General features: G+C 41.3%; 1 long non-coding RNA gene across 1 annotated transcript; it reads left to right on the top strand.

Moving 5' to 3' along the window:
- Positions 1–1371: 1371 nt before the first annotated feature.
- On the top strand, positions 1372–10111 carry LOC122749793. Its single transcript, XR_006355699.1, has 3 exons — positions 1372–1492; positions 9642–9736; positions 9894–10111. It is a non-coding gene; the product is annotated as an uncharacterized LOC122749793 (long non-coding RNA).
- Positions 10112–27281: the final 17170 nt, after the last annotated feature.

Genomic DNA, 27281 nt, shown 5'->3' with positions numbered 1-27281 from the left:
AGGGGTTGGAAAATTATTCAATTCTCCTCAAAGTTCTAGTAAGGAGTGAGGTCTCTTTCTTTTGGATTTGAGGGTAGGCTAGAGCAAGAAGTGTTTAAATCAAATAAGGAAATGGACTGAGCTCAACTCCGGGAAAAACTACTCTTGAGAAATGGCTATGAGTGTATGTAATGGGGGTAGACTTTCTTCAGGTAATAATGAATAGGGCAGGGCAGTGTTGGAAGTTTCAAGCCCAAGGGGAAGAGAGTTGGGGAGATTAATCCCAGAAGCACCAGAGAGGCCAGTAGGAGCAGAGTTGAGTTAGGAAGATTTGGGTTATTGAAATAGGGAATTGTGCTTTGCCTCTGCTGCCAAAGGGGTGGAGAGGGTAGGGAAGGCTTTTTGGACAATAAAGACTTTTTTTAAAGAGAAGATATGAGGTGCGGAAAGAGAGGAGACTAGGTGGTGGTGGCTCTTGGGGGTAGGGGTGGGTGGGGAGAGATTGGAAAGCACGTTTAACTCTTGCAGTGCTGGCTCCTTCCTGAGCGTGGAGGTCCCTCCCTAGGGAAAGAGGGAGGTGAGCTTAAAGGGGAAGAAAAAAAGGGTGTGTGGAAAGGGGGGAGGAGGAAAGAAGGGGTGGTTACATGATCTCGGCTCCCAGACCACCCTAGCTGTAGCTTGTAAATCCGAGGTCCGCTCGCCTTGGCTCCATTAAAGGGCCCTGCTGGAGGGCAGCGAGGGCAGGGAGAACTGGAGGTTAGGGCTGACCCCTTGCTCTTCTTCCTCTTCTTCCTCCTCCGCCGCCTTCTCCTCTTCGTCGCCGTCCTCCTCCTCTTCCTCCTCTTCCTCCCCCCCCCTCCTCCTCCTCCTCCTCTTTCTCCTCTGACCGAGTCCGGCGCTGCTGTTGCTGCTGCTGCTGCTGCGGCGGCGGCTGAGGCTGTTGCTGCTTCTCGGCGGCGTCCGGCTGTCTCCGGGGTGGGGGCTGCTCCGTCTCGTCCTCTTGCTGCCAGCCGCTCGGCGCGGCCGCGGGTCCGAGCTTCATGATCCTCCTCCTCCTCCTTCCCTGGGGGCTGGCCCTGAGCCCCAGCTCCCTGGTAGCGCTGCCATGCGACCGTAGGCAAGGCAGGCGTGGGGTGGGGGTGAGGGGTGAGGGCCGGGAGGGACAAGGAGAGTGGAGGATGAGGAGGGCCGACTTGGAGAGACGGAATATTGTTTTTTATATATATGCGTATATATATGAAAAACAAAAGGAGTGTAATAATACAATTAAAAATAATAATAAAAGCGTGCACTCCGCGTCTGGGGTGGTTTTGGGGAGGGGGAGGGGGAAAGGGAAGGCTGCTGTGTCTTTGCCTGCAGCTCCTACCCCTGCCCCCTCCCCCCACCGGCCCCCCCACCCACCTCTCGGCGGCCGACCTGGCTGAGTCTCTACCCCTCTCCGCCCTCCCCTCCTCTCCGCTTCTTCTGGCTGGCTCTATTCGCTGTTGCTACCTCTCCTCGCAGATGCAACGAGGTAAGGCTTGTTTGCGGTGCAAGCTGGAGACTGAAGGGAGGGGAGGGTGAGGGGAGAGATGTGGCGGCGTTTGGGGGGAGCCAGGATGTGGCTTTAGCTTCCTCCCCTTGACTTGCAAAAAAAATGTATAATATATATGCAAATATATATTATAAAAAGGGAGAGAAAGCAAATCAAATGCAAGGATGTCGGGTGTCGTCTTGTCTTCTCTGGTGCTCAGAGCCCGCTGCCTCGGCTGCTGTCCCCCAGCTCGATCTGCGGTGCAAAGGCAAAGCAAAAGGGTGGTGTTGGGAGGGAGGCGGTGGGGGCGGTGAGCTGCAGGTCCTCGAACTGAAAAGAGAGGTTCTGAGTGTTGTGGCTTCTGCTGTCTCCACCACCCGCCTCCGATGCCTCCGCTGCTGCATTCAGTACCCTGGGCGACTGGACAGCTCCCGCCCAGACCCCGCGCGTCACGCTACTGGGGGACTGACGCAGCCTGGGAGGGGTGGAAGAAAAGAGGAGGAGAGGGGGAAAGAGAGGCGAGGGATACACAGAGAGAGAGAGAGAGACAGAGAGAGAAAGGGACAGTGAGAGGAATGGAGATAGGGAGGGACAAGGAGAAAGGGAGGGAAACAAAAAAGGGAGGGAGTTAGAGAGGAAAGGGGTGGAGGAATGGAGAAAAGTGGGAGAGGGAGAAGAGAGGGTGGGGGAAGGAGAAAGAGATTCAGATGCTAACTCTAGCATCTTCCACAGTTGCTCTGGAGTAGAAGATAAGGGTGCATGCCCTGGTTTAAATGACAACAACTGTCTTATCATCTCCTTCACTAAGTACTGTTGACCTGCGCATTTAAGAGTAAATATCAATTTTAATTGGATATCTGTCTTACAGTTCTTGGGAGGGGGTGAAGAGGGGGAGGTGGGTGAAGTTTTGAGACTCCCACACAAAACCTGGAGGATACATAAAACTGGTTGTGGGAAGAGTGAGGATTAAAATGTTATTGAAAGGCAAAGATCTGAAATTGATTGGCTAAATATAAGCTGTAACAAAGAGGATGATTGCAATCATCTCCATTTTCTTCTTCATCTTCATCATCCCACATTATAACATACTTGTGTATGATCCTGTGGGTCCTAGATATTAAGATCCACAGAATACCATAATTCCAGTTTAATCAACAGCTCCTACTCTCTACCTTTCCCAACTCCTACTGAGCAACAGCAATATGCATGCATTTCCATTTCTTTTTCTGCTCTAGCCTTCTCCCCAGGAAGAAGTACTAACAATCAGGCAAATGGCCAGAAAGGTGAGTTACAAGATCAAGGAAGAGAAGAAATAGAGAGACATGAATAGATAGCACCTAGGTTAGTGAATCATCAACCTGGATGAGCTGGTATGTTCAAAGTATGGAAAACTTGTGAGCACTTCCTCATCCTTTATCATGAACTTCTACCCTATCTTCAGCACCATAGTCTTGGACAAGAGGCCTCTATTAGATATCTGCCAGTTATAGTGATGCTTCTAAATGTCTGTGAACAAGAGACAGAGTTCATCACAAGGACTCCGCCTCTCACCAGTCCTCTATTAGATGCAAGAAAATCACTCCCATTGCTATAGGAGTTACTGGTTCATCCCTAAAAGCACGGAGGGGCAAGAGCCCCACTACCTGAGCATCTGGCAACACAAGTTAGCTACTTGTTAGAATGATGCCCCTTCCCCTTAATGGTTACTATTGAATCCATCCCAAGGATAAAGTGTAAAAAGATTACTATGATGCTAAATCCCCATCAAATTATAATGATCATATAATTGATGAAAGTATGAGCATTGGAAGCATTATCAGTGACCCTTTTTTTTGAGACAACCAGATTCCTTTCTACCCACACCCTCAGTAAGCTTGGAGATAGGCATTTGTATGTTTCTTTAATTCTTCCATGATCTATAATTTGGGGGTATTCCTTCTACCAACAGAGATTGTAATCCTATAACTCAGCAGATGGTCTTTGAGAGTTTCTGGGGCCAAAAAAAATCATACTCCTGTAGCCAACCTGATAATGAGTCCCTCCAAAATTAATTAGCCTTGTATTCAGACAACAAACACACTTTCAGGGCAGCTTGGTGGTGCAGTAGATAGAGCACTGGCCCTGGAGTCAGGAGGACCTGAGTTCAAATTGGGCCTCAGACACTTGATACTTACTAGCTGTATGACCCTGGGCAAGTCACTTAACCCCAGTTGCCTTATCAAAAAAAACCCACCAAAAACATACACTTTCTCACCAGACCTATACGTGAAGACTTTTGAGCATGGTAGGACCTGCCAGAACCTGTGCCCCACTAGTATGGCCTTTAACAATAGGGTCAGTCACATCTCTAGAATAATGAGGTACCCAAGGAGTACTTTAGTGGAGAACATGTATCTATTCTACTTTGCCTAACTTGCAGGATGTTTCCAATTCAATCCATCAATTATTTACTCAGTGCCTACACTGTGCAAAGCATTGTGATATGTGCTAGGAATCCAAAGACAACAATAAAACAATCACTGCCCTAAAGTGTAAACTCCAAGCATATAGAATAGATAAATCATTAAGTGGGAGGCAGGGCAGTACACTCAAAACTACATTCAGGGGGGCAGCTAGGTGGCGCAGTGGATAGAGCACAGGCCCTGGAGTCTGGAGGACCTGAATTCAAATCCAGCCTCAGACACTTAACACTTACTAGCTGTGTGACCCTGGGCAAGTCACTTAACCCCAATTGCCTCACAAAAACAAAACAAAACAAAAACCTACATTCAGGGCAGGGCAGCTAGGTGGTGCAGTGGATAAAACACTAGCCGTGGAGTCAGGAGGGCCTGAGTTCCAATCCGACCTCAAACACTTGACTCTTACTAGCTGTGTGACCCTGGCCAAGTCACTTAACCCCAATTGCCCCATAAAAACAAAATAAAACCAACCCAACACCATCCTGGATTTGGGTGTTCAAACATCGACTTGTGTGTGAGTAATAGTCAAGAGGTCTGGCAAGTAGAAACTATTATAAATGGTATACTGAATCCATGGACCTTGCCTCTGGGAAAATATTTGTCCAACACTGAGGTATTTATTTTAGAGGATTTTGAGACGGGAGTATTGGGGGTGATAGACAGAAATAAACTTTACTTCTAAGCAGGTCATTTGGCTAGAGTAGATTTCATTGCTAACAGGTGGGAAGTAATCAATATTTTTTTCATTTCACACCAGGAGGTTTTCAGCTCATTAATAGATTTATTTGTTTAAGCAAAATTATTTGGGGGAATATTTCACTGTAGGCTGAGGTGCTGAGGACAGATGGATAAGTATAAGAGTACAGGATGCTTCAAGAACTCTTTGTGAAGAGATATTGAAAGGAAATATTTCTCAAGAGTTCAAGGGAGACATAGAGGTCAATGTCTTCATCAATTTTCCCAGCTATGAAGAACAGTTGAGGGTACCCAGTCTTGCTGCTGTAACAGCATCCTTATTTGCCTTATAACAGACATTTCAAGCCACCATGGGCTCAGATAAGTACCACCGCTGCTGCTGCTGCTGATTTTATTCAATCACATACAACTCTTTGTGACCCTACTTGGGGTTTTCTTGGCAAAGACCCTGGAATGGTTTGCTATTTCCTTCTCCAGCTCATTTTGCACATGAGGAGACTGAGGCAAACAGGGATTTACCCAGAGTTACACAGATGGTAAGTGTCTGAGGCCAGATTTGAACTCAGGAAAACTCGTCTCACTGATCCCAAGCCTGGTACTCTGTGCACTATGGTGCCACCTAGCTGCCCCTGCTACTTTTACCACCTGCATGCTTTTGCATCTCTGATCAGAGATCTGTTCTGGGATGGGCCTCAGATGTTGAGTGTTCCAGCTCCCTCATTATATATACACACTAAGTAAACTGAAGCCTAGGAAGGTTACCAGATTTGCCCAAAATCACACAGGAAGTGAGTGTCAGAGGCAAGACTGGAACCCAGAACTTGTGACTCCATAACCAGTGCTTCTTCCATTAATCCTCACTCTTTCCATCATTTGGGATCAGACCACATCCCAATGTAGTATAATTATTTGTTTATAATTCCCCCTTTGGGAAAAAGGGGCATCAGCTACTGTGCCTACATCTTCTCTCATCCCAAGTGATTCAGCTGTAACTCTAGGCACAGTGATTCTCTATCTAGGGTAGCCATTCTCCACATGGTATTTCTGTGGGAGATGCCTATTATGACAGGAACTGGAAGTAAGATGACTAACACCCAGGGTCCACCAGGGAAGCATGGTGTTTGGACCTGCCCATCCAATTGATGGGATTTGAATGTGTGCCATAGGAGATGAATGTCTCACAGATTCCACTAGCCATTAGAAATCTCTGCTCTCCATCAAGCAGGTTTGGATGACTTCCACAAAGCCCCATGGACACAGTTGACATTCTTGCTACTCCCCTGGTGTACATTACTATCCTTCCCTAAATGACTATGTAGTTTTCAAGTCTATGTTAGTTAGAGGCAGTGTCGTGTTGTAATGAAAATAGGCCTGGATGGTCAAAAAATCAGGGTTCTAGTCCCAACCCTACCTCTCATCAGAAGCATAATTGGTTCTGTGAGTATCAATTTCCTCATCTGTAAAAAGAAAAGTGGGGTGGGGAGGAAGGGACCCTGAGGGTCACTAAGGTTCCTTCTGGCTCTAACATTCAATGACTCCCTTGAAACTGAACATGGCAGCAAGAGTCATGAGTGAGTAGCTGGTAAGTTTTCTCTGATTTCTCTTTCATCATCTTGGCAGCCTGCCCCAGTCACTCATCAGCACTGCATTTGCTCTTCCTGCCCCTGTGTGGTGCCTGAGCCAAACCCGATGACTACGTCACCTGCCACATCCCAAGGCCAGACCCATTTCTTACAGCCAGGCTTCAGGAGGCCCCTTGGCTGGAAGCTTTCTGATAGGAAGACTGGGGGTTTTTTAGCCCTATTTAGCCCCTGGGCACTGAAAGGCTTCTTCAGGCTTCTTTTCTGGGAAGGCAAATGATATTATTAAATATTCAATAAGCCTGAAATGAGGCAGTGAACATGATAGACTGGAGCTGATTCCCATTTGTGCTGAGTCAGCAATCTCATGCTCAGTCAGGCAAGGGAGCTGGTGGTAGTGGGTGGTCCCTGCTTAGCTTCTTCACGCCCTTCTCTGAGCTCTTCTGGGCATATCTATTACATTGCCCAAAGTCCCTGGATTCTGACAGTTAGGGCTCCCACCTTCTAAGGCAGTTCATCGATCACTCCTCTGTGTAAAGGAAAACATCTCTTTTGGGGCACGTCTTTTCTTTCTAGTGATATATGCATATATGTCTCACACACATATACAATACTGTCCATAACTTGTATTATTATACGAATTCATCTTCAAATGAAAACTTCCTAAGATTTAATACTGAAAGGGATCTTAGAGATCATTTAGTCAATTCAACAATTGTTTGTTGAATTGAATTGGTCCAACCATGTCATTTTTCAGATGAAGAAACCGAGGACTAGAAAAGCTAAGAGACTTGCCCAAATGCAGGCAGTAAAAAGACAAGCCAAGATTGGAATCCAAGACCTTTGTCTCCAATTCCAGTGCTCTTGCCATTGTATCCAGATAATTAGTATGTACACAATGACGCATGACCTCAGTCTAAAATATAGATCATCCGTTTAAAGCAGGCCCTCTTTAGAGCAATTTGGCTTTAAATTGAACTTGTTTTAAATAGGCTACCTGGTATGCATATGTAGATCAATAGTCAGAGAGATAGTAATATTGATTTTACATACATGCATGATAATAAAACCTTGAATTTCTATAATGAGAATTCAAAGGGCATACATATTGGATTCTTGATCCACCCTGGTTTGAAGGGCAGGAAAATTTAGTTCTGCAAGATTGCATGGTACAGAGTTATTATCATAAAACACACATAAATCCCTACCACATTCCACATTTACAACACCTGGCTCACACAAACTTCATGAATCTGAATTGGCACACCCTTCAAAATAGGAGAGAATTTGAGCATTGTATTATAATTAGGTAAGTAATTAAATTTTTGTATAATGATCTACCAATGTAACAAATAATAGCTGGTATTTATGTGGCCCTTTAAAGGGTTAGAATGTCCTTTTCTCATAAGAGCATTGTGAAGTAGTTAGAGCAAGTGTTATTATCCCATTTTTATGTGAGCAAACTGAGACAGACAGCTAAGTGATATCTCAGAATCAGATGTGAGTCTTCTGGTTTAAGAACAGGGCTCCTTTCAACTGTACCTTCCTAGTAAATAATATCATGGGTAGGCAAAGAAAAGATGTCTAGTTACTATAACTACATGCAACATTCGCAGTTACCTCAATTGGTGGGGATAAAAATGGCTGTTTCTCAGGAATGGAGAATGTGAATTCTCATATTCTGGGGCAGGACTGACAGGATGCTAGGAGTACAGATAGGGTCCGTCTTAGTATTCTGCAGAGAAATGGACCAGTTGCTTAGTTCACCCCATCATTGGATGTCTGTATGATAGAAGAGGAAACACAGAAGCACATGGGTTTATTATGTAATTTCCACTGTATATATGGAAACTATTCCATTCAGAGGAAATGAAAGACAAATTAGAAACAAATGTGCTCAATAACATAACATTTTTTTGCTCTGCTCATAGAGACTGTGATGGGGTGGAAAGAACACTGATTTTGGAGTCAAAGAACCTAAATTCAAACCCTGACTCCTATTTTCTGTCTGCAAGGCCTTGGATACATCATTTCCCTTGTTGGGCCTCAGTTTCTTCATCTGCAAAACGAGGGACTCAGAATAAACTGTAATGTCTCTTCACACTCTAACACCCAGGATACCTTTCCATCCGCCATTTTTAGCTTAGCAAACTAAAGTGAAATGGTGCCTGCTCCTTACCAAACTGGCAGGACCTCATTTCTCCATCAATAAGCCAACACAGTTGATTCTCCATCTAAACCCTGATTTTGTGGGCCTTCAGAATTCTGATACTACCAGTTAGGCAGGGTGCATTCCCACTCTACAGACTTGTTCAACTACTTCTCCATCATCCTCACCAGATTGAACTCTTCTTTCCAAGAAGGTACCTCCTTTAAATGATTTATTTGTTTAATGTGACCTGCTCCCTAAAAAAGCAAAATTACTCATACTCTGTTGCCTGCAAAAACTTAAGAAAATCTTAGTTTTAACAAATAATTGTCCTTGAAAAGAGAAGTGTAAACATGTTGCTAATTAAAGCTCTTGCTCTTTGCTTATGGTCATAAGCAGAAAACCCTGAGTAGGATTTTTGAGGCAACATTATTTACCAAACTTCTTTAATGAAAAAAATGTTGTCTTTCCCATTGCTGATGAGGAATACCTTTTAGTGACTTGATTTCCAGTGTAATCTTGTAAAATATTCTGCACTGTGCCTTGATTGCCTGTAATTTATTAAACAAAGTACCTACTGAATAATCGGACATTGGCTTCTACACAGGGCCTATTGAACTTAGATATAAATACATGGCCTGGTGATCTCTGGGATTTGAAGCTGGGAGGAGGACACTCAAGGAGGAAGTACATGTCTTGTTCTAGGGAGACAAAAGGTTAAGTGCCAAAGAAATCCTCTTGCTCTGAAATGACCAGATTGGAAGAGGACTGTGATTAATGGTGACAATTGCCCCCTAAATTGATCACTGCCTGTGGGAGGAGGGGTGGTCACATTGACTTGGTACTATTCATGAGTTAGGAGAAGGGTACTTAAGTGCTCTTTCCTTCTCATGGGATGGGTCGTGATTTCCAATGTTTTCTGCTAAGAGACAAACACAATCAATTTTCTGGCTGAAGACAAAAAACCTAGAGGTTCCCTGCCCACACACACTGAGACCAACTAACTCTGTCTCTCTCATTTTTTAAGCCCTCTTAAAAGTAAACTCATGGGGAAGTGGGGGACAAAGAAGTTTGAGTAGAATCTCTACTCTCTTTTCTTATTCCTCTGTCACTAGTTAACCCCATGTATCACTTTCCTTTCTCAGGCTCCTTTTCTCTTACTTCTTCCAAGTCTACTTCCTCCATGAAGTCTTATTGACTTAAATAGAAGAGATGAGTACATTCCCACATATGTTATGCTTTAGCCAATAATTTCTCTTTTCCAGAAAAGAGGAGAAAGGGAAACACATTTGGGGGGAAGGGGCAAAGAGACGACCATAAGCATCTTTTAACCTATTCGACTTCCTTGAGGAAGCATTTGGTAAGCATTTCTCTGTATGTTATTTAAGATACCCAGAATGTTGTGGGTGAAGGGAAATAATAATAATAACAATAATGATAATAATGATAGATATGATAATAAATAAATAATGAAAATAGCAACACAAATGTAAATGTTTTTCTTTTTTCTCTTCCAGTTCTTTCTGCTTAGTCTGACCTGGGCCAACTCTTCCACCTCTGCATTTCTTCCTCTGGATCCCTTTGGCTTTCACTTTACTAAGCTTACTGAGTATATCCTTAGGTGAAAAATGGTGGCTTCAGAGAAAGACTCAAAGCCTAACATAATCTTGAGTGCAGGGCTTCTTAAATTGTTTCCACTCACGACCCCTTTTCACCTAAGAAATTTTTATACAACCCCCGGGTATATAGGTATATGAAATAGATATATTTTTATATGTGTAATCTATTTTATAAAATATATGTTACATATTTATAAAAATAGGTGTATTATATATTATATAGGTATATAAAAATAGCTATACTACCTTTTATTGTTGCCAAATTTTTCATGACCCCCACATTCAGTTAAGCCACCCTCTATGGGATCACAACCCACAGTTCAAGAAGCTAGGCACTACTGCATAGTCTTGCTAGGTCATTGGTAGATGCTAAATTTTTATAGTTTGCACAGTTTATGTTGTGCAGTTTTTAACATTTCCTCCCATAATCTCCATTGGTAATAGTTGACAATTTTGGGGGGTAAAGAATGAAATTAAAGAACTGTGGGAAGAGTTCTATTCCTCTCCTGGGAATGTCTGCATAACTGGGAAAAAAACGCTAGATATGGCAACAACTGATCTAGGTTCAAGGTTGAGCTAGTAAATATTTAACAATAGGCTCTCTGAGAAATAAAATTGTACAGAGAGCATACTTCTAAGTTTAACCTTTCTTGGTAACATTTCCCCCATCACTTTCTTAAGTCTAGATAACTAACAAAACAACAAATCAAGTCCTGATTTGTAATGTTTAATGATTTCTAAAATGTAGATGCTCACACTGAAAATTTAGGGCTGGGGTACGCTGGTTCTAGCAGCTCCCTGCCTGGGTTCAATGCCCAGCCCTGCAAGCTCTGCCAGTTTCTTTTAAGGTTCCTTCCAGCTCCAAATGGACCCAGAATAAATGAGTAAAAGGGAGAACCTGGGAAAGTAATAGATCCATTATGGAGCTGGGGAAAAGACCCAGCCCTCACTGATGGGACTCGGGACCTGCCAATCATCTCTGCACCACAGAGCTATGAGCCACGGGTGTCCCTTAGACAAGAAAGAGGAACATTGTACAGAGAGGCCTGTGAGATGGGGAAATGGGGGGGACATAAAGGTGCCAGTCCTAGAGGCCATCGGAGCTGCCATGAGGCCTCCTTTGAGTGCTGCTGCTACGATGGGAGTGCAATTTAAGAGTCTTGGGCTCTGCCATTCTGAATGGGGAAGAATGGGTGCAGCAGCTTCTATCTCATCCAGCTTGCTAGGGCAACATTTAAGGTTATATGTGAAGAACAGAAGCAATTTTATGGATAATTAGAAGATCTTCAGGGGGAGGGACCCCCATCCAATTCTATTAGGCATATACCCCAGGAAAGTCATGGAAAAGAACGAAGGCTACAGGCACCATAATATTTATTTTAATTTATTTTATTTTATTTTTGTGGGACAATGAGGGTTAAGTGACTTGCCCAGGGTCACACAGTTAGTTAAGTGTAAAGTGTCTGAGGCCAGATTTGAACTCAGGTTCTCCTGAATCTAGGACTGGTGCTCTATCTACTGCACCACCTAGCTGCCCCAACACCATAATATTTATAGCAATACCTTCTGTGGCAGCAAAGAACTGGAAACAAAGGAGATGTCTATCCATTAGGGAATGGTTAACCAAACTGAGGCACAACCACGTGCAATAAGAAATTATTGAGAGGGGGCAGCTAGGTGGCGCAATGAATAGAGCACCACCAACCCTGGATTCAGGAGGACCTGAGTTCAAATCCGGCCTCAGCCACTTGACACTTACTAGTTGTGTGACCCTGGGCAAGTCACTTAACCCTCATTGCCCCCACCAAAAAAAAAAAGAATTATGGAGGTGACATATGCAGAGAAGCATGGGATGATTTTCATGAGCCAAGGCAAAGTAGAGTAGGAAGAGGCAAGAGAACCATACACAAAGGACATAACAATGTGGGTTCTGGGGAAGGGGAAGCGCCAGAGAACAACAGGAAGGGAACAATGCAAAACTGCGAACAGCAAGCATGGATCCAAAGAAGAGAAGACACTTCCACCTGCTTCTTTGCAGAGGTGAGGGAGTCCACAGGTATGGAATACCACATGTTTTGTCAGAGTTTTTTTTCTATATATTGACTGGTTCTGATTTTTTCCCTTTTTCTTTTTAAAAAACATTCTTCTTTATATAATATGGCTCTCTAAGAGGGGCTAAAGGGGATACACAAACATAAATTTAGGTGGTGTAAGAACAAAAGACAGCAATAAATATTTATTTTTAAAAATTCTGTTTGAAATATCCACAAAGTTAAGAGACAGTACTTTCAGTCTTGAGCTATCTGAATAAATATATCGATGTTCTGTGTGCCTGTGAAGGCATTTCCTGAATATACCACATAGCACTTGATTATAAAATATGCATGCCAGAGGTGACTATGTCATCCAAGGCCTAATTTTAATATGAGCAAACGTGATTCCCAGAGAAGTTACAGTTACTTACCTACATCACAAGTAGAACAAGGACTCAAATTCATATTTCCTGGGTCCCGCTTTTCATCACGTTAAGATTTTACCAAGTCCCTTTATCCCTGAGGTTGATAGCGTAAGTATTATGATCTTTATTTTACAGATTAAAAAACTGAGGCCTAGAAAGTTTGTCACTTGCCCAGGGTCCCATAACACAACAAATAAAAGAGCTGAAACTGAGATCTTAATTCAAGGCCAAGACCAAGACCCTTCTCATTATTATCCCACACTGCCTTTCTTTTTGTTTGGTTGGGTTTTTTTGTTTTTAGTGAGGCAATTGGGGTTAAGTGACTTGCCCAGGGTCACACAGCTAGTAAGTGTGTGTTAAGTGTCTGAGGCCAGATTTGAACTCAGGTACTCCTGACTCCAGGGCCGGTGCTCTATCCACTGCGCCACCTAGCTGCCCCTAACATGAGTTCTTTTTTTGTTTTGTTTTGTTTTGTTTTTTGGTTTTTTGTTGGGCAATGAGGGTTAAGTGACTTGCCCAGGGTCACACAGCTAGTACATGTCAAGTGTCTGAGGCCGGATTTGAACTCAGGTCCTCCTGACTCCAGGGCTGGTGCTCTATCCACTGCGCCACCTAGATGCCCCACACATTGCCTTTCTTAGTAAGCATTAATTAGCTGGTCTTCTGAGAGTAGATCTACTTTCTTAAGTGGTTGCTGATCAGGGAGATGGTCATGGGAATTCTGCTGCTTCAAGAATTAGGAATTGAGGGGTTCTGTGGGTTCTCCACCCCACAAGCATCTACAAACCAGGTCAGTTGCTGGCCATGAAGATAGGATCTTCTTTAGAACATCTCCTTTCTGGAGCAGCTATGTTATGTCAGCAGAATCAGGAAGGCCATGGGACTGGCAGGACCGCCACCCTCAACTAGGCCAGATGGCCAGTCTGACAAGGTTGTCCTGGCTGCCTGCTCTCGTGGATGTTGCTGCTGAGCCAGCTGGAGCTTGGAAGAGAGATGGAATCAGAGACTGCAGAGTGGGAAAGCTGGGCCCTCCCAGTGGCAGCCAGCTCAGAATCTTTTGTGCCACCCAAAACTCAATCCAAATTTAAATCTGCCACACAGGTGGAGTGGGCGGACACCTGTGATTTGATGGGCTCTGCACAGCTTCGTCTGCCTAAAAATATCTCTTCCACCAGCCTGCTGGGGCCACCCTCCCCACTTATCTGACCTGAAATCCCCACCATTTCATAGTCACTAAGGATTTGGATAACAACGGTGGGGACATTGTCTCTGGAAGGCCACTGTTGAGAAGTCTATACCATCTTCAAAGTGGAAAGGATACTTGCTAACCCCCTCCTTTTAGCATAGCTCAGCTACTTGACAAGGAAAACATGGAGAAAAGGAGTTGGGGCCCACTTTGCAATGACCTGTCTCATACGCACATTTACCTTATCACCTTCTCTCACCCACATGCCCAGAATCTGGAGGAGACCCAACAGTGTGTTTTAAAAGAAATTAGGCAGCCCTTCTGAAAGAAACAAAAAAGACGATCTGCCTCACAGTTCTATTCCACATATGTTAGGTTTTTTGTGGGACCTACTCTATGCCAAACACCACATTAAATGCCTGGCAGACAAAGAAAGGCAAAACAAACAAACAACTCCTAGTCTAATGGGGGAGACAGCATACCACAACTATGTACAAACAAGCTACATAGAGGATAAATTGAGGATGATCTTAGAGGGAAGGCACTAGCATTCAGGGGGACTGGCAAAATCTTCTTGAAGAAGGTGGGAATTTAGCTGGGATTTGAAAGAAGCTAGGAGACAGCAATGAGGAAAGAGAGAGAGAATTCCAGGCATGGGGGACAGTAAGTGAAAATGAATTCTTACCTATTTAGGATAACAAGGTTAAAATGGTTTTCAACATTTGTTTTCATAGGATTTTTAGTTCCGAATTTTTCTCTCCCCCCTTCTTTCCCCCCTCCCCAAGACAGAAAGCAATCTGATATAGGTTATATATCAAGGCTAAAATGGGATGGAGTGGTCAAGCTCCACCCTTGCATATGTTGGTATAATAGCCAAGCTTGGCTTCAAAGAAGGTGGGGTACTTAGGAGGTAGAGTAGCTGGTGACCCAAACAGCAGGAAGGCCTGAGTCACTGGATCACAAAGTGTGTTGATGGGAGTAGGGTGTAAAGAGACTGAAAAGGGGGGCAGCTAAGTGGTGCAATGGATAGAGCACTGGCCCTGGATTCAGGAGGACCTGAGTTCAAATCCAGCCTTAGACACATGACACTTACTAGCTGTGTGACCCTGGGCAAGTCACTTAACCCTCATTGCCTCACCAAAAAAAAAAAAAAAAAAAGGAGACTGGAAAGGCAGGAAGGGGACAGATTATGAAGGACTCTAAAAGCCAAACACAGGATCTTTTTTTAAGAGCTCAAAAATATTTCTATTTATTTTTACCATTTGTGTTTTCAACTTTTTTTCCAATTACATGTAAAGATTGTTCTCAACATTCAGTTTTGTAAGATTTGGGGTTCCAAATTTTTCTCCCTCCCTCCCTTCTTTCCCCTCTCCATAAGACAGTAACCAATCTGATAAAGATTATATTTTATAATCATCTTAAACATATTTCCACATTAGTCATGTTGTGAAAGAAAAATCTGAACAAAAGGGGGAAACCATGAGAAAGAAAAAACAACAAAAAGTGAAAACAGTATTCTTCAATTTGCATTCAGACTCCATAGTTCTTTCTCTGGATTTGGAGAGCATTTCCCATCATGAATCTTTTGGAATTGTCTTGGATCTTTATATTGCTGAGAAGAGCTAAATGTATTACAGTTATTCATCAAACAATGTTGCTGTTACTGTGTACAATGTTCTCCTGGTTCTGCTCATTTCACTCAGCATCAGTTCATGTAAGTCTTTCCGGGTTTTTCTGAAATACACCTGCTCATTATTTCTTATAGCACAATAGTACTACATTACATTCATATACCATAACTTGTTCAGCTATTCCCCAATTGATGGGCACCCCCTCAATTTCCAATTCTTTGCCACCACAAAAAGAGCAGTGTAATGATTGGAATGACGCCACCTGCTGGAGACTTACTGTAGAAGAGTTCCGCCCATGAGGCGAAGGTCTTTGAGGGCAAGACCAGGAGTCTTTTCTTTGGCATCAGGAAGTGATGTTTGCTAGTGGGAGGAAGAGGGAAGAGACTAGCGCTCTGTCTCGCTCTTTCCTTTGGACTCCGGTAGAGAGCGGAGCTAGAAATGTGCTCTCCCTTTAATAGATAGGAATCTAGGCCTTTTCTTCTCTCTTTCCCAAATTCTTATTCTCCTTAATAAATGCTTAAAAGTCTAACTCTTGCTAAAGCTTATAATTTATTGGCGACCACTCATTAGATATTTTAGACAGACTAGCTAGAATTTTAGCCCTTAACAGCAGTTATAAATATTTTTGTACATGTGGGTCCTTTCTCCTTTTTTACCATCTCTTTGGGATATAGACCTAATAGTGGTTTTGCTGGGTCAAAGGGTATGCACAGTTTTATAGCCCTTTGGCCATAATTCCAAATTGCTTTCCAGAATGGCTGTATCAGTTAACAACTCTACCAACAATATGCTAGTGTTCCAATTTTCCCACATCCCCTCCAACATTCATCATTTCCCCTTTTTGTGATATTAGCCAATCTGATAGGTGTGAGGTAGTACCTCAGAGTTGTTTTAATTTGCATTCCTCTAATCAGTTGTGATTTAGAACATTTTTTCATATGATTATAGATAGCTTTATTTCTTCATCTGAAAACTGCCTGTTCATATCCTTTGACCATTTCGCAGTTGGGGAATGACTTTATTCTTATAAATTTGATTCAGCTCTCTTGATATTTTAGAAATGAAGCCTCAGAAACACTAGCTATAAAAACTGTTTCCCAGATTTCTGCTTCCTTCTAATCTTGGTTGCATTGGTTTGGTTTGCAAACATGGGATCTTATGCTTTATCACTGGAGGTAATAGGGGGTCATTGGAATTTACTGAACTGGAGGGGTAGGGTGTGATATGTTCAGACCTGCAATCTAGTCAGATCAATTTGACAGCTAAGTGGAGGATAGCCTGAAATGGGGAAAGACTTGAAGGAGATCAGGATGAAGGGGCTATTAAAGTTATTGTTCTAAGGAGGAGTTCATAGTTCACCAGTCTGCCAAAGACACATATGATATGAAACAATTTTTTTTCTGAGGCAATTGGGGTTAAGTGACTTGCCCAGGGTCACACAGCTAGTGTCAAGTGTCTGAGGCCGGATTTGAACTCAGATCCTTCTGAATAGAGGGCCAGTGCTTTATCCACCGTACTACCTAGCTGCCCCCGACCTTGCAAGTTTTGAATGGTCTAGAGAAATTTTAGAATTCACATCTTCCTAGTGGTATCCTTCCCTCTAATCCCCAGCTCCCAGATAGCATCACCTGGAAGGAAAGATTACATTGGGAGCCAAGGACAAACTAGCTGCAGAATCATTATGATCATAAGAAACTTCTTGAACACACCACGATAAGGAGAAATGGATTCTAGAACCTAGGAGCTGTAAATTACCCCTTGGCCACATGCATTCTCTATGCTTGAGTCCAGTGGAATCAGTATTTTTAGGAGAGTATCACAAACTTTTGGAGAGATGCCTTTATCTACTACCTTGATACCTATACCCCTTTCTTAGGCTGAGTAACTAAGTTATTTTTCATTGATAATCTTCAAGGGAAGCACACTGGTTATGGCTCAAGCCAATGGCACTAGGGAATCGCCTGTGTAGCCTAAACAAACATTTAAAGCTGTCCTTTCACTCCCCTTTTGCCCTTAAATCCTTAATACCAGATCAGGTTTTTTCAGAATTGAAGAGGTAGAGGGGGAGGCCCAGGTCCAAAGACTGAGTCTTTAGTAAGGTCAAGAGGGAAGTGAAAGGACAACTCTAAATTTTAGTCTCCTGAAAGGGAAATGTTATGCTCTGGGATCTGAGATATATCTGTGAGAATGGGCACTGTGATAAGAATCAACAGAATTAATAAGGGCTATACACAGCATTCAGTTTTTTTGTTTTTATTGTTGGGTTTGTTTGTTTGTTTTTGCATTGCTGTAGTCATTTTGTTCTTTGGTCCTGTTTACTTCATTCTGTATCAGTTTATTTAAGTCTTCTTATGCTTCTGTTTCTTCATAAACATCTTTTTTTCTGGAGAGTAATATTCCATTCGATTAATTTGTTTAGCTAGTCCTCAATCAGTGATCACTTACTTTGGTTCCTGTTCTTTGACCTTTGTTTCTGTCTTTGATCTCCTTGGAGCTATGCCTATACATGGAATTTCTGTGTCAAAAAATATGGATACAAGTCACTTTTTAAGGGCATAATTCCAAATTGCTTATCAGAATGATTGTACCAATTTATAGCTCCAACTGATAATGAGTATGCTTATCTATCTTTCTGAAATCCCTCCAAACACTGTTTCTATCCTTTGTCATCTTTGCCAATTTGGTGAGGTAAAAATCTCAGAGTTGTTCTAATTTGCCTTTCTCTTATCATTAATGATTTAGAGTCATTTTCTATGGTTAATAGTTTTCAGTTCTTCTTTTGAAAACTGTTTGAAAAAAAAGAATCAAGCGGCAACTAGGTGGCACAGTGGATAAAGCACCAGCCCTGGAGTCAGGAGGACCTGAGTTCAAATCCAGCCTCAGACACTTGACACTTACTAGCTGTGTGACCCTGGGCAAGTCACTTAACCCCAAATCCCTCACAAAAAAAACCACCCAACCCTGTTTATTTGAAAGTGACAAAATGTCCATTCTCTTTGCCCTAGAAACTTTATTGCTGGCAAATACTCCAAAGATGTCAATGATAAAAAAAAAAGAACCCAGATACAACAAAATGTTTACAGCAGTACTTTTTGTAGTAGCAAAGAACTGGAAACCAAGTAGATGCCCACTGATTAGGGAATGGCTAAACATGTCTATTTTACATGAATGAGATGAAAATCTTATGCCATAATAACTATAAAGATGATGAAAACAGAAAAGCACAAGAAAGACATGAACTGATGCAAAGTGAAGTAAGTGGAACCATGAAAACTATACACACAGGAACTATAACAATGCAAATAGAAAGAGCAACAACAAAACAAATGAAACCAAATGCTGTTACATTATAATGACCAAGCACGGCACCTAAGAAGAAATATGAGAAGGCACTTCCCTCCCTTTTCTTCCCTTCACTTTCTTCCTCCTTCAGAGAACCATGTCAAAATAGCATCCTGCTAATTTATCAATCATCAACAGCTGATTCAAATATTCTTGTTGAAGTTTTAAACTCTCCCAGTTTTCTCCTTCAAGTTCACTTGAGACCTGGAAGAGAAATCTTGGAGCAGAATAGAATACATAGATGAAGCTGAGAGAGGTTCTCTGCCTGGGGTGTTGACTTTCCCTCTTCATCACATTCCACACAAGTCATCCTCTGCTTGACAATGGTGACAAGGACAAGAAGAACACTCACTGTTCATAGTCCTTTGGAAGTGTTCATAGGCTGTCAGCTCTCTGTTAAGAATGGTTTACCAGGGCAGCTAGGTGGTTCAGTGGATAAAGCACTGGCCCTGGATTCAGGAGGACCTGAGTTCAAATCCATCCTCAGACACTTGACACTTACTAGCTGTGTGACCCTGGTGCTTTATCCACTGTGCCACCTAGCCACCCCCTCCCTTGTTTTTCAATGATGGGGTGTGTGAGGAAGAAGAAATCAATTTTTGTTCATCAAAAAATATTTAATTAAAAAAGAAAAGAGCACTAATATCTTGTGGCAATGCATTAATAAAAAAATTACAAGGGGAAATGTTGTTACTGCCAATAAGCTGCAGTTCACTTATGCTTATCATATAGCTTTATGTTTAAATTTAATTCTTTGAAAGCTATAGTATTTCCATTGTTGGCAGAGTTGTGAACTGATCCAACCATTCTGGAGAACAATTTGGAACTATGCCCAAAGGGCTATAGGACTGTGCATATCCTTTGACCCAGTAATAACATTACTAGGTCTGTACCTCAAAGAGATCATAAAAAAAGGAAAAGGACCCACATGTACAAAAATATTTATAGCAACTCTCTTTGTTGTGGCAAAGAACTGGAAATCAAGGGAATGCCCATCAATTGGGGAATAGCTGAACAAGTTGTAGTATATGAATGTAACAGAATACTACTGTGCTGTAAGAAATGATGAGCAGGTATATTTCAGAGAAACCTGGAAAGACTTGGGTGGACTGATGCTGAGTGAAATGAGGAGAACAAGGAGAACATTGTACACAGTAACAGCAACATTGTGTGACAATCAAGTGTGATAGACTTGGCTCTTCTCAGCACTACAATAATCCAAGACAATTCCAAAGAACTCACAATGGCAAATGTTCTCCATATCCAGAAAAAAGAACTGTGGATTCTGAAAGCAGATTGAACCATACTGTTTCTACTTTTGTTTTTCTTTCTTCCTTCCTTTATTTCTTTCTTCCTTCCTTTCTTTTTTTTTAGACAATTGGGGTTAAGTGACTTGCCTAGGGTCACACAGATAGTTAAGTGTCAAGTGTCTGAGACTAGATTTGAACTCAAGTCCTCCTGACTCCAGGGCTGGTGTTCTATCCACTGTGCCACCTAGATGCCCCTTGTTTTTTTTTCCTTTTTTGAGGTTTCTCCCCTTTTGTTCTGATTCTTCTTTCACAACATGACTAATGCAGAAATATATTTAATGTGATTGTACATATATAACCTATATCACATTGCTTTCTGTTTTGGGAGGGGGAGGGAAGGGAGGGAGAAAGAAAAATTTGGAACTAAAATCTTATGAAAACAAATGTTGAAAACTATCTTTACATGTAACTGGAAAATAACAAAATACTTTTGATTTAAAAAAAGATCTATTTTATTGTAAAAAAGAAAGTTATAGTATTTCAATTCTTTGAAAGTTATAGTATTTCAATTTAAATTCCTTGAAAGTTATAGTATTCCATGAATTACAGCCATGTAGCATAACTAGATGGATATTGTTATTTAAAAGACTGTGTGAAGTCATTTTCCAAATGAAATAAAGCCTACTCTTCCTCCCCTTCAATTCTGAGCACAGTTCACTGGTCATATGTAATGTTAATCTAACATATGTGTCCTGATAGATTAATTCAGTGAACTGTTGTTCATCCACCTGCATGATGGCAGTGATTATTCATTTAATTTGGACTTACATCCACTTGGTTTTTCCTCTGTGTATTGTTAAGCCTATGTCTTGAATGAGCATGGGTTCCACTGGGGACATTTGGCAGTAGACTGGAGATTGGTACGATAAGCACAATTTCATCCACAACCAAGAGCATCGGGTCGACTTTACTCCCTATATGGAATGCCCTTTTCATGTTTATTCTCTATTGGAATTGCCATGACAGTGGTGAATACTTTTAGGAAACATATGTCTCTGTTTTATGTTCTGCTAGATATTTATAATCAGAGGGTCATTGAACAAAGTCATCTCTGTGGTTGTATTTATGAAGAAATTCTGAACAGTCTTAATATATGTATATGAGATACTATGTTGGAAGAGACATAGTATTTAGAGACCAAATTTGGTAAGGGGGAAAGTAGCAATGGAACACAGTAGCTTTTCTGAGCATCATTGCTGTTATAGAAAAGGAGGTACAGAGGTGACACCATCCTGGGTCATCTTAGAATGCACCATAGGAGAGGCAGCATGGTATATTGGATAGGATACTGGACCTGGCAGAGTCAGAAAGACCTGGATTCAAATCCTGACTCAGATACTTACTATCTGTGACCTTGGGCAAATCACTTAACCTTTCTGTGCCTCAGTTTCCTTATCTATAAAATGAGGAGGTTGGACTCCATGGTCTTCCAGCCCAAAATCTATGATCTTATGATCACAGGAGTAAGGTGTAGAGGAGCGAAAGGACAACTATAAATTCTTGTTTCCTCTCCCTAGATATGAAATTCCTAACTCATACAAATATGGTCTCTATCCTAGCAGGTTCCATGACAGGGTATCTTCTGGTCCAATCTGTTGCCATTAGGAAGGACTGTCCTCTGACTCAGGTTAGATTGATGTGAGTCCCCTCTCTCTTCCCATGCTCCTTGCCACTTTTTAATCCTATGCTGACTTGGAGGAGGAGTGGAGCTGGAAGGATCAATGACCAGATGGTAGGGTTATAAATGACTTGGATTCAATAATTTGTTGCTCTCCTCTTAATTAAAAGGCTTTTCCCTAAATGACTCCCTGATCAGAAAGCAGAGATCACAAGATGGGAGAGGACTAGGAGCTATGGGAAATCTAGGGCTGTAAGGGAGGGTAGAGATGTGGGGTGGGAATGGAGGGAGACAAAGAGATGCCAGATGGGCTAAGGATGTTTACAGATTTGGAAGGACTCAGTCTTTGGGCCTGGCCCTCCCTCTTTCCCTCTCTAATTCTGAAAGAACCCTGTCTGGTAGTTAGGACTCAAGGCAGTGATTTTGAGGCATTTTGAGTATATTTAACATGCAAAATTGTACAGACCGTCACATGACAGTAGGTGTACTATTAGGATCCCTTGATTGCAATAACATGTGATGACAAAAAAACTACTCAGAATTCAGTAAAGCTTTTAAAGGAATTTGCATCTTATTAATCATATATTTGAAAAACAGCGAGACATAAATGTGTGAGACATTACTTAATCAGTATATAGAAGGTATATGTGCTTATTTATGGATTTACATATGGATTTAGGGTGTCTCTGCAAAAACTCTGCAGCTGCTGTGGGATGACAGACACACTAATAAATTGTAGGTGATGCTATGAATTGGTCCAACTGTTCTTAGAAACAATGTGGAGTTATTTGTGAAAATGAAAAAAAATCTTTATCATCTTTGTGACCCCATGATCCTGCTACTATGCACACACATAAATACCTATGTATGTATACATACACACATATATAGAAACACACTGCATATATATGTATGTGTATGTATATATACACGTAGGTAGCTAGGTGGTGTAATAGATCAAGTCAGGAAGATCTGAGTTCAAATCCAGCTTCAGACACTTATTAGTTGTGTAATCCTAGGGAAGTCGCTTATCTTATTTGCCTCAATTATCTTACATCTAAAATAAGAAAAAGAATTATAGCATCTATCTCCTAGTACTGAGGTCAAAGATTAAAAGGATAACCCATCTATACCAAATATATTTACAGTAGCACTTTTTGTGGTAGCAAAGAATTGAAAAATTGAGCAGATTTCCATTAGTTGGGCAGTGGCTGAACAAGTTGTGGTATATCATTGTGATGGAATACTATTGTGCTATAAAAAGTGATGAGCAGGATGGGTTTGGAAAAACTTACATGAACTGATGCAAGATGAAGTAAGCAAAACCAGGAGAACATTGTGCACAATAACAACAATATTGCAACAATGATCAACTCTGAACGACTAACCTATTCTGATCAATACGATGATCCAAGATAATTCCAAAGGACTCATGATAAAAAAAAAAATGTTATCCGGGGCATCTAGGTGGCACATTGGCCCTGGATTCAGGAGAACTTGAGTTCAAATCTGGCCTTAGACACTTGAGAGTTACTAGCTGTGTGACCTTGGGCAAGTCACTTAACCCTCATTGCCCCGCCCCCCCAAATGTTATCCATCTCCAGAGATAAATCTGATGACTGAAGCATAATTTTTTCACTTTCTTTATTCTTCTTGCTTTTTTTGCAACACAGCTAACATGTAAATATGTTTTACATGCTTTCACATCTATAGTTGATATGACTGCTTGCTTTTTCAATGGGTAGGAAGGGACAGCAGGGAAGGACAGAATTCAAAACTCAAAATTTTAAAAATAAATAAATCATAAATGTTTATTTTTAAAAGAAAAAAATATGCTTAGAAACAAAGTCAATGCCCATTAATTAGGGAATGGCTAAAGAAACTAGGTCCACAAATTAAAGCAATATTATTGCACTCTACAAAACAATGAAAATGATGCAACGTTGTTTGTCCTTCGAGTGGACCTTCATGCAAAGAAAATCAAAATAACATCATGATGTCGGGGGCTATGTAAAGTGATAAAATAGCGTGGGTGATGCTTTTTGATTCGAGTATGGAACAGTTTTGAAAAGTCTTCATTCTCATTCTCTCTTCCAGAGTCATGGAAGTCCAGTGGCAAGACAAAAGTCAAGATGACTGGTGATGATCTGGGATGCAGTGGATGGTCCGGACATCTTTGATATCCAGCTCTATGAGCTCCACAGAGCATGCTTCCACCACCTGCATGGCACTGTGAAGCAAAATTTTCACATCTTCCTATTCCAGCGAAGCCTTCAATATATGAACTGATGCAAAGTGAATTTTGTAGAACCAAGACAACAAAAAGCATGATGACTACAAAAAAGCAAATGAAAAGAGCACTCACCAGAAGATGTACTCTGAGTAACTGGAACAACTGTTCTTCGTTCTCTAGAAGAACTGATGAGATATATCTCCCCTCTTCTCAGCAGAGAGGTGGAAGAGTATTGGAGGAAAGGCAGGTAGCACCATAGTACACAGAATGCTGTTCTTAGAGTCAGGAAAACCGTAGTTCAAGTCAGGCCTCAAATACTTACCAACTGTGTGACCCTGGGCTAGTCAATTAACTTGTTTGCCTCAGTTTCCTCAACTGTAAAATGGTGACAATAATAATATCAACTATCTCCCAAGGTTGTTGTGGGGATCAAATAAGATAATATTTGCAAAATGCCTTGCAAAACTTAAAGCTCTATATAGATGTTAGCTATTATTAGTACAGTATTACATATACTGTCAGAACTGATCATTTCATTGGTTGTTTTTGCTTAGCTTGTTCTTTGATTCAAGGCAATTTTCAATATAGGATATGGGGATGAGAGAAGGAAGAGGAAGGGATGTTTAGTAATGACTATAACTTTTTAAGAAAAGGAATAACAGTGACCCTGGACAAGTCACTTAACCCTCATTGCCCCACCAAAAAAAAAAAGAAAGAAAAAAATAAGAAAAGCAATAACACAAAAAAACCCTTGATATTTTAAAAAATCCACCACTCTATATGGAGGGGAGCTTGCCTTCTTAAGGAGAAGGGTCACCTTTTCTGGTGCCTCACATAGTGCCTCCCACAAATATAATGAATGCTTAGTAAATGTTTTCTGATCGATTGATTAATTTTTAAAATCTACTATTAACTTAGGCTGCTGGCTTTTGGGGAGGCCTGCCTTTGATCAAAGACTGCTTTGGCCTTTGGCCTTATTAGTTTTCAGAAACAAGGCATATAACATTTCATCTACTATGGATGCCTCCATCCTATTTCCCAAAGGCTATCTCTAAACATAGGGAATTGTAAGAAGGATTACCCACTGGTTTTGATTTGCAAGAATTTATGTAAAGCTAGCCTGGGAGCCAAAATGTTTCACAAATGTTAAAGACTAAAATAAATGCCAGATATAATTATTGTTGTTATCATTATTATTAACAATAAAGACAGTGCCCCCCCCATTTCATATTGCCTTTTAGCCAGTTTATTATGGTCCCTACAGCTAGAACTAAATGATCCTATTCACCAGCCATCCGTCTTCCCTGCACAAAGTTCCAGTGATTCAAATTGGCTTCACACAGCAATTACCACATTTAGGCATGTTTCATAGCTCCCCCATGCAATTAGATGATGTTATTGACAAATCCTTAGCTAAATGTACAGGGTTTAGGCTTGTACATGTCTGTGTTATTCTTGCTACTCTTTCTCTCTCTAATTGCAGCAGGATCTGAGCTATCAATGAAAACCCACGTCACATTTCCACACTGAGGGACTTCTAGGCCTCATTTATTCATTAAGACTTGTCCAAAGAACCCCAAAGAGCATTTCATGCCAGGAAACATGTGTTCCTGTCAAAGCTATACTTCTTCTGCACAAAACTAAACCAAAACAACGCTAGGAAAAAAACCAACCTCTGCTCTTTTCTTTAACCTTCTTTCATTTAATTAATTAATCAAAATTGCCTTGGCATTTCAGATTTTCTTGTATCTGATTATTCTTAATATGACCATTTTCCAGAGGCGGAGCCAAGATGGTGGAGAGAAGGCAGCAACTTTCCTTAGCTCTCCCCAAAATGCCTCCAAATATCTTTAAATAATGCCATAAAACAATTCCTGGAGCAGCAGGACCCACAAAAGGATGGGATAAAATAGTTTTCCAGCTAAAGACAACTTAGAAGAAAGCAGGAAAAGTCTGTCACACCTGGAGGATAATGGAAAACAGTCCAGTGCAGGCTGCACCAGCACAGACTGGGGCCCAGAAAATCAGGGGCAGGCCACTGAATCATCATCATCAGCAGCAGCAGCTATTTCTGGAACTCTCAGCCCAAAGATGGTAAAGGGGTCAAATAATTGATCAGGAGGAGATGACAGGGGTCTCTTTGCTGGCACTGGGGTCAGGACTCCGTTGCTATGCCCATACTTAGTTATGGATTGCAGTCCTGTGTGGCAGTCCCAGGCTAATGAGGAGCACTAGCACACCAGAACTCATAGCTGCCGTAGATCTGGGACCTTCATCAGAGTTCCAGGACAGAAAAGAAGGCTTGTGGTATATACACATCTCCTTAGATCATATTATCTTGGAAGAACTAAACATTTATAATCCTTAAAAGTATCTCTGAAAACAACTGCACAAAACTCCTGAAGTTTGGGACGGTGAACCCTCTACCCTGGAAGTAAAGCCCTACTTTAACAAAAAGTTAAAAGTCAAGAAATAGGCTGAGGAAATGAGCGAACAAAAGAAAAAAATATGACCATAGAAAGTTACTATAGCGACAAGGAAGTTCAAAACATACACTTAGAAGAAGATAACAAAATCAAAGTTCTTACATTGAAAGCCTCTGAGAAAAATATGAATTCATTTCAGGCCATGGAAGAGCTCAAAAAGGATTTTGAAAATCAAGTAAGAGAGGCATAGGAAAAATTGAGAAGAGAAATGAGCTGTGATCCAAGAAAATCATGAAAAAAGAGTCAAAAGCCTGATAAAGGAAGACACACAAAAATACTGAAATAACAACTTGAAAAACAGACTAGCCCAAATGGTAAAAGAGGTACAAAAATCCAATGAAGAGAAGAATGCCTAAAAATGTAGAATTGACCAAATAGAAAAAGAGGCACAAAAATTCACTACAAAACCCAACTTTTTAAAAAGTAGAATTGGGGGCAGCTAGGTGGCTCAGTAGATAGAGCACTGGCCCTGGAGTCAGGAGTACCTGAGTTCAAATCCGGCCTCAGACACTTAACACTTACTAGCTGTGTGACCCTGGGCAAGTCACTTAACCCCAATTGCCTCACTAAAAAAAAAAAAAAAAGTAGAATTGGCCAAATGGAAAAGGAGGTACAAAAGCTCACTGAAGAAAATAATTCCTTAAAAATCAAAATTGAGAAAAGGTAGGCTAATAGCTTTGTGAGAATTCAAGAAATAATAAAACAAAGTCAAAAGAATAAAAAAATAATATTGCAAGCATCCAGAAAGAAACAATTCAAGCATCATGGAGTCATAGTCAGGATAACACAAGATTTAGCAGCTTCTACATTTTTTTTTGTTTGTTTTTGTTTTTGGTGAGGCAATTGGGGTTAAGTGACTTGCCCAGGGTCACACAGCTAGTAAGTGTTAAGTGTCTGAGGCCAGATTTGAGTTCAGATACTCCTGAATCCAGGGCTGGTGCTCTATCCACTGCACCACCTAGCTGCCCCCAGGTTCTACATTAAAGGATCAAAGGGCTTGGAATATGATACTCCAGAGGGTA

Source organism: Dromiciops gliroides, chromosome 3 (genome assembly GCF_019393635.1).
Source record: "Dromiciops gliroides isolate mDroGli1 chromosome 3, mDroGli1.pri, whole genome shotgun sequence".
Taxonomy (NCBI): Eukaryota; Metazoa; Chordata; class Mammalia; order Microbiotheria; family Microbiotheriidae; genus Dromiciops; species Dromiciops gliroides.
Note: the sequence above shows the minus strand (reverse complement) of the source record. Positions and strands in the feature narration are given on the sequence as shown.